The sequence below is a fragment of the Trichosurus vulpecula genome, chromosome 1 (genome assembly GCF_011100635.1).
Source record: "Trichosurus vulpecula isolate mTriVul1 chromosome 1, mTriVul1.pri, whole genome shotgun sequence".
NCBI classification, from domain to species: domain Eukaryota; kingdom Metazoa; phylum Chordata; class Mammalia; order Diprotodontia; family Phalangeridae; genus Trichosurus; species Trichosurus vulpecula.
The window spans coordinates 195,595,987-195,612,966 of record NC_050573.1 but is presented as its reverse complement, the minus strand read 5'-3'; the positions used below and the strand labels follow the sequence as shown (position 1 = coordinate 195,612,966).

Sequence of the window (16,980 nt, the reverse complement as noted above, 5' to 3'; positions counted from 1 at the left end):
TTTTGTGAGGAATTGTGGAGAAGAAAAGGAATAAAAAAAAAAAAGTACTGGTTAAGAAAGCTATTGATTTCTTAGGAACCGTTCCTCAATTTGGGAGACCCTTCCCTCCCAAACCCCCAGGAGCCTTAAGCAGTAATGGCCAACCAAGCTTCTCTACGTCCTATATAAGAAGTTTTAGAAAAGCTCACTTTTTTCCTTTTTCATAAATTGAGTTAGTTACAAACAGCTCTAAAAGGATAGAGTATACCTGAAAAACATGCATCTTCATTTTTTCCTATGAATTGTCATTCAAGTCCCCAAGATTTAGCTTTAGGCTTCAAAAAAAGTCATAGTGTCATTCTTGTCAAGAACCTCCATCACATTCAATTAAAAAATGACTATGTACCTACTGTGTGCAGAGCACTGTGGTAGGCCTGGGGAGAGTCAAAGTTTAGACAAAGTGGGACTCTTCCCTGTAGCCGCTGCTGATTCAAGCCCAATATCAGTGATGCTGTTCACCTCTTAGCCCAGAAAGTAAGGGTGCTGCCTCCAAGATCTCTATCACTCGTTCCTTTATCATCCCATGTATACCCTTGGCAAACTGGCCTGGGCTTCATTTCTCCTTTTCTTCCTTAACTGGCTCCCTCTTCGCCCCTTCAGATGAACTTAGCAGTTGGACACAGGTCTTGCCCAAAAGATCCAGAGTTTCGCAATACTGTCCAAGCCCACTGTTCTCTGGGATATAATTAAAAGAGGTAAACAAGCTGTAAAAATCACTGTATGTCCTGCCTCAAAGAACTTCTGAGTACTACTCCACACCAGTGCCTGTTACTGTACGTAGAGTCAATCATTCCAACCGCTCCTGGATTTGGTGGCTCTCTGATGTCACTGATGTGGGTACTCCCTCAAACACAACCTATGTATGCAGCTGCAACCATGTATGACTGGTTCATGACCTTCCACAAATCTGCAGTGGAGTGGGGGTAGTCCTAAGGAGCTTTTCTTCCTTTCTCTGGACTGCTCTACTTTGCACGAGAGTCAACAGCTATCCAATGGTTAACTCTTGTTCTTGCTATGCTTTCTCCCCACCTCATGATTCCTTTTTCTGATGGTGGCCTTGAGACAAAGAATAAAAAATGGCCTCAGTCTTGAGTGGCTGGCCTAGTGATGCTTCTGCAATAATGGTGGCCCACTGACAGGAGAAGCAGAGAGTGCTAAGACCCATTATTTAAAAACACACCTCCTGTAAACATTAACTTTTAGGAGTTAATACAATAAATCTTTGCCCTTTCAGTGGACATGCTTCAGCCACATCCCTTGTCATTGCCAGTTTCTCTCTGTATTCCACCTGAGAAAAGAGCTGTATGCTTTTGGCTTTGGATTTTTCTGGAACTGCTTCCACTCCCAAATCCACATTATCTTTTGCGGGAAAAAACAGATCTTGACCCTCACTCCTGGCTACCTGCAAATGCACAGCAGAAAACACTGTTTTTCTTTTTCTGTGAGCCTTATACTTTTCTACCCTGCCACCCCATCCCCACCCCAAGAATGTAAAGGGGAAAAGGACTTCTCCTCTCCTACCTGTATCCCTCCAAACCTAAGCTTAAAAAAAGATTATATATACACATATATAATATAAAGTATAAAGTGTGTATACGTATGTGTGCATATACATTATATGTGGGTTGTGTGCGTGTGTATAAAACTTGTTATAGACCAACTTAAATCCTGCTGCCTAAGGGAGTCAGAGTGATTCCTCTGTAAGACTGTGTTGGATGGTTTCTCTTTCTTCAATAGGCCAATGATTAAATCCTTCTCCAGGACAGAGAGGAAGTGCTCATTAGGCTTTCTGAGCTTGTCTGTATCCAGAATTACCAGTTTCTGAGAGCAGGACAAAAATCCTGGGATAACCAAGGGCTTCCCTATGTATAGTCACTTCCCCATATGATACACTGTACCTTTAAAGGAAAAAGAAAAAGTCTTGAAAGAATGACTGAAGCATTTTTTTAATTACAACTAGAGGGGAACATTTTTTCCTTCAGTAATCCCCACAAGCTGAAATCGCTCAGGTGTGTCTCCAGTGAAGCAAGCCTCAGACGCATGGCAAGACCAAGAAAGGATGAAAGGATGAAATCATTCCCTCCGCAACTGAATGGCACATGCCCCAAAAGCGCAGGGACATGCTTTCCCTCCCACTCAGCCCATCTCAGGGAAAACCCTGACGTGTGCATCAGAGTTTGTGAGCACCTGTGGTGGCTGCTGAGCTCCCACAGAGGACTTCAGGGGGCTGGGAGCTGGGTTTGAAGGACCCTTGCAGAGACCCAAGAAAGAGAAAGCCCATTCCTCTTTTATGGGTCATGTTGTAGAATCTCATCTCTGGCCCAGACTACAAATCAGCTCTAAAGTTACCAAAACTTTTAAGTTTAATATGCATAATTAACATTTTCTTCCTTGCTTTCTCAAATCTATACAAACAAAATAAGTTGTCTTGATTTTTAGTGTTTGCTGATTTCTGAGATGTAAATATTCACAAGGATAATTTAACAATCCCCTCCTTCTGTTATGTGCTGGCTCAAGCAAACCATTGGGTGTACAAGATATAAAGCCTAGAGAGGAAGGATGGTGTAGTACCAGTGGTCCTGACTTTGGAATTAACAGGCCTGAATTTGTGTCTAGGCTGTGATTCATGCTACCTTTGTGGCTAGGGATAAGGTACATAAGTTCTCTTAGCCTTCATTTCCCCCTCTGCAAGATGAGGAAAATAACACCTCCACAGGGTTGTTTTAAGGAAAGGACCTTTGCATGCTATAAATATTACATGAATGAGTTATAATTATTATCTGTACTATTATTGGGGAGCAACAATTTGGATAATCCAGAAAAAGCACAAAATGCAAAATCATTTATATTTGGTTTAGCAATAGATGTTGCCTGCTTCAATCCAATTCAACAAAAAATATTAAAAGTCTGTTATGAACAAGTTAGGGCAGCTAGGTGGCACAGTGGATAGGGTGCAGGGCCTAAAGTCAGAAAGCCTCATCTCCCTGAGTTCAAATCCGGCCTCAGACACTTACTAACTGTGTGAACCTGGGCAAGTCACTTCACTGTTTGCCTCAGTTTCCTCACCTGTAAAATGGGCTAGAGAGGGAAATGGCAAACCACTCCAGTATCTTCCAAGAAAACCCCAAAAGGGGTTACAGAGAGTCAGAAACGACTGAAATGACTTAACAACAACCAGAAGGACAAGTTATTGTGATTGGTGCTATGGGTACGAAGATAAAACAAGAGAGTCACTGCTATTCAAAGAGTTTATGCTGTAAAAGGGGGGGAAAAGACACGATATCAAGAAGAATGTGAAACATGTAGCCTAAAATATGACATAAACAAAGTAGAGGAGCAAGGAAGGAGATTCTTTCCCCAACTACAGACAAGACAAGATCACAGCCAAAGAAGGGACAGGGAAGATTACAGAAGAGAAAACGGGCAAAGATGCGTCTATAGGGCTCCATGGATAGAGCACCGGACCTGACATTGGGAAGATCTGACTTGGGAAGTTGGGAAGATTCTGTCCCAGACACTTGTTGGTTGTGTGACTCTGGGTGAAGTCATCACCTCCATCTCCCTCAGTACCCTCATCTGTAAAGTCAGGATTAATAATAACGCTTATGTCACAGGGTTGTTGTGAAGAGAAAATGAAGTACTATTTGTAAAGCACATTACAGATTTTTAAATGCTAGCTATTGTTTTAGCTATTTATATATTATAGTTAATTTTATTACTAAAAATGGAAAGGTCTTTGGACAAACAGAAACAATGCAGTTAAAATTAGAGAGAAATTAGTTAATTAGTAAAAAAAATTTGTAGCAAGACTCTCTGATAAGGTCTGGTATCCAGTGTATATAAGGAACTGATTTAAATATATGAGGCATTTTCCAATAGATAAATGCTCACAAGATATGAACAAGATAATTATCAAAAGAAGAAATCCAAGCTATCAGCAGCCATATTAAAAAATGCTCTAATAAACTAATAATAAGAAGTAATGCAAAATAAGACAACTCTGAAGTTTACTATCAGATCGCAAAGATGATAGTTGCTATAGGGGCTGTGGGAGAAGAGGTATACTAATAAACTGCTGAGGGGGTTAATGATAGGAATGTTCTCCCCCCACACCCAAAAATGAGAAAAGAAAAGAAGGGCATTGGAACACTTAAAAAATGCATAGAAAGTTCAAAAGCAGACAAACAAGTAGAACAGCTTTGAAACTAACACACCGAATTTATGTTTTTAAAAATTTAAATTCTTTAAAACTAATAAAATGAAAAAATAAATTAAAATTCAAGCAGAATGTACTAGATTCATGCACAACCCATTTTCTATTCTTCAGACATGTTTGATGATGTCTGTCAAGTAGAGAAACAAATTAAATAAAAGCAGAAAGAAACAAAGGACCTGAGCTCAAATTTTGCCTTTGATGCTTACTGCCTGAATTTAAGGAAGGAGAGAGTGCATTTTCAAATTAGATGTTCAGGGGTAGTAAAGGAGGGAAAATCATAGAAGGCTCCATTTATAGAGGAAGTAACACCTGCATTTCAGTGTTTGAAGTTATGAGAATCTGCTATACTTCAAAAAAAAGCTAATCAAACTGCACTGAAGTGCCAGCCGTCCCATCCACTTTCCCTTTTCCTAGCTGATGCTTGGGATGGACAGCACCCCCTCTCAGAATAATGCAAAGCATAAGTCTAAGCAAAGTTGTCTTTTCCTTCATTAAATGGAATCCTTAGTGAGACTCATTCAAGCTCCTGCTTGGCCACAGGCTCAACTGGAAGTATTGAGTAAACAAGAGTTAGTGGTAATGTTAGCAGAGGAGTTAGTAAGCAAAGCAAGCCATGATAACATCAGAGTCTAGGGCCTGATCCACAACAGTGCAGTGATCAATGACGGTGTGTAATTAAAAGTGGATGGGATTGCCAACTGTGACTTACCCATGCTAAAAGAAGGGACAAAAACATAAATAAATACAATTCTCGAATAACCTTTAAGCATAAGCAAAGCTGCCACCCAAGTATCCCCCATGGTGATGAGGGTCTCCAGGAGTAGAAGAACCTTTTCTCTTTCTATCATGACTGTTGAGGCTCTTCTTGGGGACAGAGAGGCGGGGAAAGAGGCCATTTCCATTTTGTTTGAGACCCAAAATTTAAACATTAAGAACCATAACCCCTAAACCTCTTCTTATGATCAGAGCTTCTGTTAGACTTGCAATGATAGATCTGCTTTCAATCGTACCTCCTCATTCTGCTTTAGGTGGTGGTGAAATTACCCAAAAATCAGATGAAAAAAGGAGGAAATGCCAGAGCACTGAATGAATAACTACCTCTTTTAATAAGTTGAAACTGGGGGGAAAAATAAAGAAAATAATGATCATGGGAGACGTACAGCCAGCAAATTCCTTATTCTCTTGGGGCTTCAAATGTATGCATCTATAAGATGAACAGGTTAGATTAAGATGATCTCAAAGGTTCTTTGCGGCTTCAGCATTCTATGATTCTCTGACCCCAGGTCCTCAGATCTTTCTTTTTTTTTTTTTAAAGATTTTGTTGCTGTTATTCTATATGTGACAAACATCAAACGAGAAATTTCCATATACATGCCATCTTAAGGAGGAGGGAGGGGAGCTAGAGAAATCTGGAACTCAAAATCTTATAAAAAACAAATGTTAAAATTTGTCTTTACATGTAATTGGAATAAAGTACTATTTGGAATTTTTTTAAATTTCCATATGCAGAGAAGGCTAGAAAATACATACAGCTTGAATTTTTTAAAAGGACGTAATAAATTCAACGTGTTAGTTTCAAAGCTGTCTAGTTTCTCTCCTGAACTTTCTTCAGTTCTCTCCTATGCATTTTCAGTGTGTTCTATACAATGATGCCCTTTTTTTCTGTGGGGGGGTGATCCCTATCATTAGTCCCTACTCCTGCTCCCCTACCCCAATTTACACCCCCTCCCCTCAACCTCCCCTCTTGTGACAAATAAACATAATCAAGCAAAATAAACGCACACAACAGCCGTGGCCAAAATGCTTATCTCAAATGACCCCTCTGTCAGGTGATGGGTAATATGCTTTATAGAATGTTTGAGTAATGTTGTAATAAGTAATAGTGCTTTAATCTTGAAAATGTTGATATTTTATTGTAAAGAAAGTCAGAGAAAGCTAATGCAATTTGCTGCAACACCTTCATTGACCTGCCTTGAAATTAATCAAATACAGTAAAAAGTAGTTTATCTAGCCTCCTAGAAATCTGAAACTATCAACTAATTTAAACCCAGTTGAAATAAACATTTGTCCAAGCACCTACTAATTATGCTAGGTGCTGAGGGGACCTAGATGGATAAAGACCGTGTCCCTGCCCTTCTGGAGCTCATAACTTTAGAAGACAATCTGCCATATATGCAGACAGCTGTAATACAAAATAATGCGTGATCAGCATACAAAGAAATACTATAGGAAAGACAAAGAAGGAAGAATCATGTCTGACTTTGAGGGGCAAGGAGGAAAGGGAGAGAACCAGAGAAGTCTTCATGAAGGGGATGGCATTTGAGGTGGGTAAAGTTTCAAAGGATGGAAAACAGTTTGTTTGAATTTTCTGACATTAATGACACTGAGGCATTTGTAAGATCCTGAATTACCTTCTAAAACATTCAAGAAAAAAAGAAAGAAAAAGAAAATTCAATGGACTTTTAGTGTTGAATAATTCACTGGATTCAAACTCTTCGAAAAACTGGTGATCTACATTCTCCACAATGGTGATTATGATTATTACAAATAATAATGATAATCAACTCACTTAAAAAACTTATTTATTCATTTTTAGTTTTCAGCATTTGCTTTTATGAGTTCTAAATTTTCCCCCTCCCTCTGATTCCCCTGACATAGGCTACAGATGTATGGTCATATTAAACATATTTCCACATTACTCATGTTGTGAAAGGAGAATCAGAACAAAAGGGGAAAACTATGAGAAAGAAAAAAAAAAACAAAAAAGAGAAGAACACTTCACAAATTTGCATGTCATCCTTGCACAGGGGCCATGCTAATGTTTGTATCTTTCCAATTTTAGTATATGTGCTACAGAAGCAAGTACCAACTTACATTTGTAGAGAATTTTCTGGTTTGTAAAGTGCTTTTCTCACAACAGTCCTGTCAGTTTATTCTTACAATCAATATTATTGCCTCCATTTACAGTTGGGGTAAACTGAGGCTAGAAGGGATTATTAAGTCACTTGCCCAGGTCATACATCTAACAAGTGTAGGAGCTCCTTTTAACCCTAGGGCCTCTTGCTTTCAAGGTCAAAGGAGTTTACAAAAATAATTGAATCAGATGCTGATATAATTGGACTAGTAAAAAAAGAAATGCTAAGCACTTTCCGTGTATTCAACCTTTTCTATGCTCCCAGTATAAACAGCCTATTTTCTTAGAATGAAAACTGGTTGGGGGCTGGGGGGGGGGAGTTATTCTTGTGTATGTTTCTTCATAGCCCCTGGTGCATCGGGGAACTCAAGCACAAAATAAAAAACACTTGTTCTTTGACATATTGATTCTCTTTGAAATTTTCCAATGTATATTCAAAAAGAATAACCTGGGATTGGCACAGCTATAGGGGGAAGGGTTTATAGCATGTGTCTACCAGACTATGAGAAAGGGGAAACCCAAAATTAATTCAATTCAATTTCAAAAACGTTTACTAAAAGCCTGTTATGGCCATGGCACTTTTCTAGGCTGTAGGAATAAAAGACTAAAATGAAACAGATCTTGTCCTCAAAGGGCAAGTATTCTATCAAGGGAGACAAGACAGGGACACAAATAAGCAACAGTACATAGGTAGTTGAGGAGAAAAGGAGAATTAAACTGGCAGAATCGAGGAAGGCTTCATGGAGAAGGCATCTGAATAAAGCCTGGAGGGAAGACGAGAATTCTGAAAGGCAGAGATGAGGACAAAATGAATTCCAGATTTGGGGAAGAGGTGCCTGGGAAAATGCATGGAGGCAGGAGCTAAAGTGTCATATCTGGAGAACAGCTAGTAGTCTAGTTTGGCTGGAGCATAGAGGTCTGAAGTAAGGCTAGAAAAGTTAGACATCGGACAGACTGTGAAGGATCTTAAATGCTAGGTTGGAGAGCTTTCATTTTATCTTAGAGGCAATGAATGGGGAGCCATTGAAGACTTTCGAGCTGGGGAGTGAATAATCTCCTCTTGGAGATTATTTTGGCAGCTGTTTGGAGGATAGATTAAGGGGATAGGGAGACTGGAAGCAAGGAAATGAATTAAGAAGCTATTAGCAAGAAATCAGGGAGAGAAAATGAAGACCTGAACTAGAACAGTGTCTTGTGTGAGTGGAAAAAAGGGGATGGATGACAGAAGAATTGAAAAGTCTTGAGTAAAAGAGAGGGAAGAATCAGATGACTTTGAGAAGGTGAACCTTGGTGACTAAAAAGATGGTGGCAATTTAAACAGAAATGGGAAAATTTGGAGGAGAGACAGATTTAAGTAGAGAAGCATACTAAGGGTCCATTTTGGACACACTATTCCCACAAGCAGCTAGGTGGCGAAGTGGACTCAACTTACTGAGTTCAAATCTGGACTCAGACACTTCCTAGCTGGGTAACCCTGGGCAAGTCACTTTAACCCTGTTTGCCTCAGTTTCCTCATCTGTAAAACGAGCTAGAGAAGGAAATGGCAAACCACTCTAGGAAAACCCCAAAATGGAGTTACAAAGAGCTGGCCTGAAACCATTCAACAACAACGACAAAATTCAGGGAATTTTGGGAAATTCAGAAGACATCTGTGGGTGGTTGATGATGCCTAACCGGAATTCCCACAGGATTTACTTCATGGACTAAATGTAGATCTAACTAATCAATTTTAGGCTTTAGATGTAGGATGTAGAGCTGTAAGGAATCTTAGAGATCAGCTCCTTTCATCTTAATATGACCCAAAGAGGTTAAGTGTTTTGCCCAAGTTCACACATGTAGAGTGGAACCCCAGTCCTCACACTTCGAAACTAGCATCCTTTCCACTTCCACTGCATGTACAGGTATGAGGATGGGAAGAAGGTACGGGCAGGGAGGAGATGCACAATATACCATCTGATTTCCTTTTTCTTGATTTGCTCACATCCCCATCAATATATGACACATTGCTATCAACAAGGCACCCATCAAAATGTCTATTTCATGGTCCTGCTGTTCTGATAATAATGCACTATGGCTCATTGACCAATATTTGGAATGCTGCTGCCGAATCACATGTTTTAACCTAAGGAACCAAGGGTATTCTAGGGCAAGGAGAACAGCCAGCCTATGAAAGGGAAAACTTATTTTTCATTTTATTTTTCCACTTTTCTAAAATTTATTTATTTTTCATTTTCAACATTTACTTTTATAAGATTTTGAGTTCTAAATTTCCCCCCCTCCCCAAGATGGCCTGCAATCTGATATAGCCTATATATGTACAATTATATTACACATATTTCCATATTAGTCATGTTGGGAAAGAAGAATCAAAACAAAACGAAAAAACCACGAGAAAGAAAAAAAAGAGAGAAAATAATATGCTTGGATCTGCATTCAGACTCCATAGTTCTTTCTTTGGATGTGGACAGCATTTTCCATCATGAGTCCCTTGGAATTGTCTTAGATCATTACATTGCCGAAAAGAGCTAAGTCTATCCAAGTTGGTCATCACACAATGTTGCTATTACTACGTAATATGTTTTGGTTCTGCTCACTTCACTAAGTCTTTCCAGGTTTTTCTGAAATCCACCTGCTTATCATTTCTTGTGGAACAACAATATTCCATTACATTCATATACCACAGCCTGTTTAGCCATTCCCCCATTGATGGGCATGAAAGGGAAAACTTTAAAGGCAAAGCTGTGATGACTGAAATCCTGAGGGAAAGTGTACATAAAACCTCGGGGCATTTTAATACTTTAAGAGGAAAACTGGAGCCTACCATACAGTTGGGTAAATAAATACAATTAGACAGCAACATGTAACTGTATTCAAAGAAATCGACCCTTGGTGTAGCCGGTCTCAACAAAAGGCACCATTTAAATTCACTGAAAAGTGTCCATTTGAAGTGCACTCTACAAAGCTCTGAATTCTGCTGCCCTTTTTAGGCCCTGTTTTTCAACAGCATGAACACACCCCTCAAGAGTTCTGCCTTTGCTTCTGGCACTTAATGAATGTTAATTACCCACGGAACTTGTTAATACAAGGCAAGCATGGGGGTCTATAATGAATGCTGGGAGGTAGGCTCAGTGTCTCAGCCCAGGCTACAGGCCATACAACCCAGTCACAATTCCAAGAAGGTACCCACCTTTTAACCACTGGGTATGTCAATGCCTCCGGCGGGTCTCCTGGTCAGCGGGACTCCTCTGAGACAGCCCACTATGAAAACAGGCTCATCTTGCATAACCTCTACAGAACGGTTTACAAAGCAGTACTAGGACTTGCACAGTCAGCTTCCACTTTACACCAATGGTAGGATCGAAGGGGAACAAATGGAGGCCAACTTCATTAGGGTGAACAAGGGTAGGTAAAAGGGGTGGGGGTGGGGGTGTAGAATATGCTTTCTTGTCCACTGACAAACACTTCAATAAAAGAAAGAAAAAGAAACAAAAAACCAAGAAAAGGAAAGGAAAAAAAAGAAAAGAGAGGGAAGGAAAATGAAATATAAGGGAAAAGAACAGAGAGAGAGAGATTAAAAAAAAAAGAACAGAGAGAGGGAGTGAAGAAAACATGAGATGAGAGGGAGGGGAGGAGAGAGAAAGGGAAAGAAGAGGGGAGAGGCATACAGGAAGAGGAGAAAGGAAGGGAGGGAGGGAGCAAGAGGGTGGAGGAAGGGAGACAGATTCAAACCAGCTGCTAATTGACTCCAGCTTTACATCACTCATTTCATTTTATCAGCCTCTTCACTCCCTGCTCCTCTCAAAATCCCATATGTAAAAGTTACATTAAAGGTCTGGCTTAAAGCCAAAATGGAACAGAGATGGGAATTACTGCTTGCAGGCTATCATTACCTCTGCCCCACTGTGCCTAGGTATTTAAGGACGTGAGATCACTTCTTGGTGATACAATCTCCCACAATGCTCATGTCTGAGGAAAGAGTGTGAAGAGAGTGGGCCCTTTGACTCCGGTCCTTCATGGTTTGGGGAGTTTCCCAGAAGCAAGGGCCAGGCAGCAGTGGGTGGTGACAGACAGGCACTTGGGACAAGCGGGAGCATGCAGGAGCAGGATGGGGATTCTTTGATGGGGCCACTATACCAGAGCCGTTGTGTGGTATGGCTCTTTTTAAAAAAAAAATTTTTTTGAGGGGCCTGGGAAGGGTGGCTAGCAAGGCAGCTTAAAGGTGCTTCCTCAGTACCCTCATCCGGATCCCACAGTAACTACTACAGTGAAGAACCAACCCCTAGGTCCATAATTTAAGGTAAGCCTCAAGAAGCATCCAAAATTGGTACCTCTTTCCAGACACCTGCTAGGTCATGTCTCCCCCACCAAAGGGCCCTGTTAATAGTGCAATATATATAAACTGAATTAAACATAATAGGGGTGAACAATATATAAAAAAAAACAGTATATATATTTTTATAGATGGAATGGAATAGATGGAAGGTAACCTTAACAGGGAAGGTTCTAGTGCATGGTGGCACCAGAAAAGGCATACTAGAGAAGGTGGTACATGAACAGAATTTCTAGCCTCTCCTTTATCATAGCTAAGCCAAAACCTACACAACTAGGCTAAAGTTAAAATATATGTTCACATAAGGCAACGAGCATGGACTGACTGCTAAAAACCCAAGTCTAGGGAAAAACCACACTTAAAACCCCCAATATCTAGCCTTTACAATAACAAATGCCAGTGCCCATAGGTAGGTAAACTTGAAGGAAATGTAACAGCAGTTTTCTAAAGGCTTGGAAAGGGATGAGAAGCCTCAGGTGTTTTTTTCTTTTCCTCTTTTAGAATTGGGTATCATTGGGCCAGAGAAAACAGCAATTATGGGCCATTAAAAAAAACAACCTAGCAAACTAAAAATCATTTCTGGGCTAGGTCAAGGTAAAATTGTGGTCTGTGACAGGTGAGTAGTAAGGAAGCTATGCTGGATAACCTTTCCCCAAGAAGAGTTTGCTTTGTAATAGATGAAGACCTTGAAAAGCAACACAAGTAAGTGGCCTTGTTGAGAGATGCAGAAGCTGCCTCAGACTGAAAAAGGGAATGGGTCTAGGGTGCTTGCATTGACTGGCAAGAAAGCACGGGGCCTGGGATGATACTCTGGGAGTTATACAGAAGATGACCTTCCTGATCAGACTTGAGATCAAAGATCTAGAAGTGGAAGGCACCTGAGAGGCCATTGAGGCCACTCCCCTCATTTTACAGGTAAGGAAACTGAGACTGAGAAAGAACAAGCAACTTGCTCAGAATCACATACCTATTAAGCATCTTAAGGCAGGACTCCAGCCTTCCTAACTCCAAGCCCAGTTTGCTTTTCATATGGCCATTCTAGCTGGAAGTCCACCTACTAGAGATGTTGTGGAAGGGCTTTTTATTCAGGTGTGGACATGACAAGATGATTTCTGTGGGCCTTTCAAATTTGAGATTCCCTTAATCAGTGATTCTTGGATTAATAAAACCATACTCAATCAATCAATATTAAGCACCTCCTATGTTCCAGATTCTGGGCAGGTAGGTGATGCAGAGGATAAAAGTACTGGGCCTGAAGTCAGCAAGTCTTCCTGGGTTCAAATCTGGCCTCAGACACTTAGTAGCTGTGTGATGCTGAAGAAGTCATTTAACCCTCTTGCCTCAGTTTCCTCAGCTGTAAAATGGGTTGGAGAAGGAAATGGCAAACCACTCTAGTATCTTTGCCAAGGAAACCCCAAGTGGAGTTGTGGAGGAGTGGGATGTGACTGAAACAACAACAAACAACAATAAAATGTTATTGTGCTTAGGTTTGGGGAATAGAAAAAGAGTCAAAAGACAATCCTGGCCATCAAGAAACTTGAAATATAATGAGGAAAATAATAACATGCAAACAAACACATACAAAGAAAGCTATATATGGGATAAACAGGAAATAATTATCAGAGGGAAGGAACTAGAATTAAGAGGCACTGAGGAAGGCTTGCTGTGGAAGGTGAGATTTAGTTGGGACTTAGAGGAAGCTAGTGAGGTCACCAAAGAAGGGAACACACCGCTTTTGGGGTATTCAATCTATATGGTTCACCACAGGAACAGGCAACAGGAACCATGGGTAAGACTTAGTCCATGAGACTTAGCTACTTCCAGAGCCGGATGGCCCTAGAAGACAAGGATGTGTAGTCAGGTGTGGTGGAAACTCTCTCAAAAGGACTCAGCTCTGAGGATAGATGGTCTTGATCTGGGCAAGACACGTAAAGGGGCATCTATGTCAAGAGCGCTCATGTTTTCAGTAGTTTAGACCTAGTGGTCACCAGTACATACCTTACCACCTATGGGTGCCTTGGTGACATGCTCAATCATGGACCCCTGTGGCCAGATCTGAAGCCAGATCTCTTCTTAGCATAATATTTTTAAAGGCATTAAATAAAATACATGATATTACAAAGGGTGTGTGTGCATGTATTTTTAAGCTCAAAAAGTCCAACTTAAGAATCCCTGAACTAGGACCATGCCCATCTTCCAATGTGAGGGCACAATGTGGAGAACACTAACTGGGCTAGATGTCAAAGACCTGAGTTTGATGCCCAGCTTTGCTACATCTTAGTTGTGTGGCCTCTAGAACATCTATTAAGCAGTTTCCTTAGCGATAAGATGGGCACAACAGTCCCTGCCTTGCCTGTCTCTTAGGGTTGTTATGATGATAGGATGAGATAACAAAATATTAATTATTATAATAGGAACTTACATTTACTCATCTCTGTAAGTTAGCTAGAGCAAATACCTTCCCCAAAATAGCAGTGGGGAGGGGGCTTAAGTGGAGAAGGGAAGTGAAAGACTTGTAGGTGAGAAATACCCAGAATGACTCCTAAATCCAAGAGTGGGTGCTCCTGGCATTTTTTAAAAAATAGTTTTTATTTTTTTCCCAATTACATGGAAAAACAATTTTTCATTTAAGGTATTCTACCAACCCCTGTGTTCATCCTTATTCAGTCCACTCATAATCCAACCCAATAAATATTCATTAAGCACCTACTATGTGCTAGGTAGGCCTGTGCTAAGTATAAGTACTAGGGATCCAATTAATAAAAAGACTGTCCCTGCCCTCAAGAAGCTTACAATCTAAAGGGGAAGACAACACACAAAAGAAATCAGGAAAAGAAGGCATCTTGTTCTGTGGAGTTGAAACCAGGCATAACAGCAGCAGATGAAAAATGGCCTCTACCAAAAGGAAGGGAGGGGAGAGGAAACTGAGGGAGTGGTGTTAATTAAGGCTTGAGTTTGAAGTATAGTGGTGGGCTTAGGGTGACAAATTTATCCTGGGATTGACATCTTATTCTGTGAAGGTGAAACCAGGATGGGCAGCAGAGATATTCAAAGGTATTCAGAGGCTTGTTTTGTAGGGGTTTGCCCAGTGCCCTCTGACTACCCCAGTTAAAAAAAAACAAACAAACCTGTATAGTCCCTAGTAGCCTGGGTCAATTCTTAATTGGTCTCCAGTCCAGATAAACTAATTTCCTGGGCTGAGTTACCCATGTGGTTTTATTTTCTAGAACTAGACCAAGATGGACGCAAGGTTAGCAGTGAGGTAGAAACACAAGTCTCCTGAGGATTTCACCAGCACTGTATATGTTATTAATAAATTCTATAGGTTATATTGCAATTTTCAGGCAGAGGATGTGGAACCTTCAGTTCCAGTACAGTTAATTGTTAAGCGTGGACAAGGAGGGACTAAATCCGTGATCCTGTGTGGATGTGGGGGTGTTCCTTTCCTTAAAACAACCCCATGGGGCAGGTACTACAGCTAGTAGCCTATTTTACAAAAAACTAAACTTAGAGAAACTGATTTTGACCAGCACCACACAGCTATTAAGTGTCAGAACAGATGAAATAAGTTCTCGACTGCTGATCTCAAGGCCATAAGTTCCCCACCCCTGCTCTAGACCCAGCATTTTCCACCATATTATATGGCTTCCCCATTGTAACAACAATGCCGCTAGCAGCTGCTGTGGAGGTGTAAGATCAATAGCAAGACCAACAATACCAGCACACAGGAGAGCTGCTAGCACAAGTCCTTTTATCTGCTTTTCTAAGGAAAGCAACTTTAAGGGGTTTACAATCTCATTTTAATTAAGCATACATATATTATTCACTTAGTTCAGGGGGAAAAGCCAGCACCCTGAACTTCAGAGAAAACACAAACAGAAATTACAAGCAGAATTTATATAGACAGAGCAAATAACACAAATCAACAGACAGGGCTTCTAACTGTCCATAGCAATACATACATAGTTATCAGAGACAGAGAGAGAGAAGCACCAACATCTGGGTTTTCAAAGTGGCGGGAGCGGGGGGTGGGTGGTGGGTGGTGGGTGGGGTGAGGGCTCCTTAACGGCTACCCAGAGTCTCATCTGGCTAAATCACAGGAATACTCTTCCAATGAGTGAGCCCCCAAAGCAAAATGCTAATTTCAGCTATATATACCCTTCTTCAGGGTCATCTCACAGAGGGCATCACAACCATGTGACTCAGGCTTTCTTGTGATTTAAGCAGGTCATCAAAGACTCTTGATTAATCAAAGACTGTTGATTCAAACAAAGGCAAGTCTTAATCAAAGGCACTTGATTACCTTAGTGCTGAGAAGCACTAGAACTCCAAAAGAAAAAAGAGCAAAACAAAAAGTCCCACTTTGCTTGCCATTACACCTATAAAATGTGATACAAATATAACATATTAATAGAGTATCAATTTTTGTTAATATTGACAATTTTGTTAATATTGAAAAGGCAAGTACATGCTGCATATAATACACAAATACAATATACCCAGGCACCGGCATGATGGGCACAAGCGCGCACACGCACACACACACTCACTCTCTCTCTCTCTCTCTCTCTCTCTCTCAACAGTGAGCATAAGAAATCTAGCAATGGGGAAAAAAATTGATTTTCTGCAATATGAGATATAGGAGCAAATGAATAAGAAAACTGCTAATCCCCATAGCTCCTCAGAAAATCAAGTTCCTGCTCTGATAATTTGGAGCAGAGCTATACTACCCACCTAATTGTCACTTCAGATGATGGGGTACGGGGAGAGAGGGACTCTTTGCTCAAGGCCAGTCAGCCAATCAGGTGCTATCTGGGCTTAGAATCTACACTCGTAGTCAGAGAGAACAAAAACATGAAAGCGATAGTTCTTCCATTGAGGAAGGTGTTGAGGCAGGGGCATGCTGGGAAATGTTTAACAACTAGTCCTGGGAGTGGGGGGGAGGGGGAGGGTAGGAAGGCCCATGACACATTCTTAACTTTAATCATCATTTTCTCCATCAATTTCCTAAATTTAGACAATCCACGAAATAATAAATCAAGCCCCAATTTGCAGAATTTGCATATTTCTGAGGAGTAAATTCTCAATTCTCTTAAAAAGTGAGCCCAATGAGCTGACTCCAGCAGACTCTCCCCCCCCCCCCCCCTCCGCCCAGTGAAGGGGTCTTGATTGATTACTTCTGCAAACCTACAGTCACCCTGGCTAGATTGCCTCTTAACTTTAAAAAATAGCCATCACAAGATGATTAAGTAGGAGGAAATAGAGAAAGAGTGGATTTGGCCAGAAGAATGACAAGTCGTCCTTCCCTTACTTCCCCCACACCTGACCCCACCCACTCTGAGTTTGAGGGATGCCATACTGTGCATTTCATAACTCCAGGCAGAGTCACAGGCACAGATGAGCCTGTGGCAGGTCAACAGCACAGCTTCCTGGAGTGAGCCTACCTCCCTTGCCGTGTGACTTCACTAAAAAAACACTGCC

The 16,980-nt window shown here is 40.8% G+C and overlaps 1 protein-coding gene and 1 non-coding gene across 2 annotated transcripts in view; both read right to left on the bottom strand.

The window, feature by feature from the left end:
• PARD6G (par-6 family cell polarity regulator gamma) overlaps positions 1-16,980 on the bottom strand; it is a 158,152-nt gene that overhangs the window by 51,764 nt on the left and 89,408 nt on the right. The gene's annotated exons all lie outside the window — the stretch shown is intronic.
• On the bottom strand, positions 7,018-7,121 carry LOC118835029. Its single transcript, XR_005009394.1, has one exon. It is a non-coding gene; the product is annotated as a U6 spliceosomal RNA (small nuclear RNA).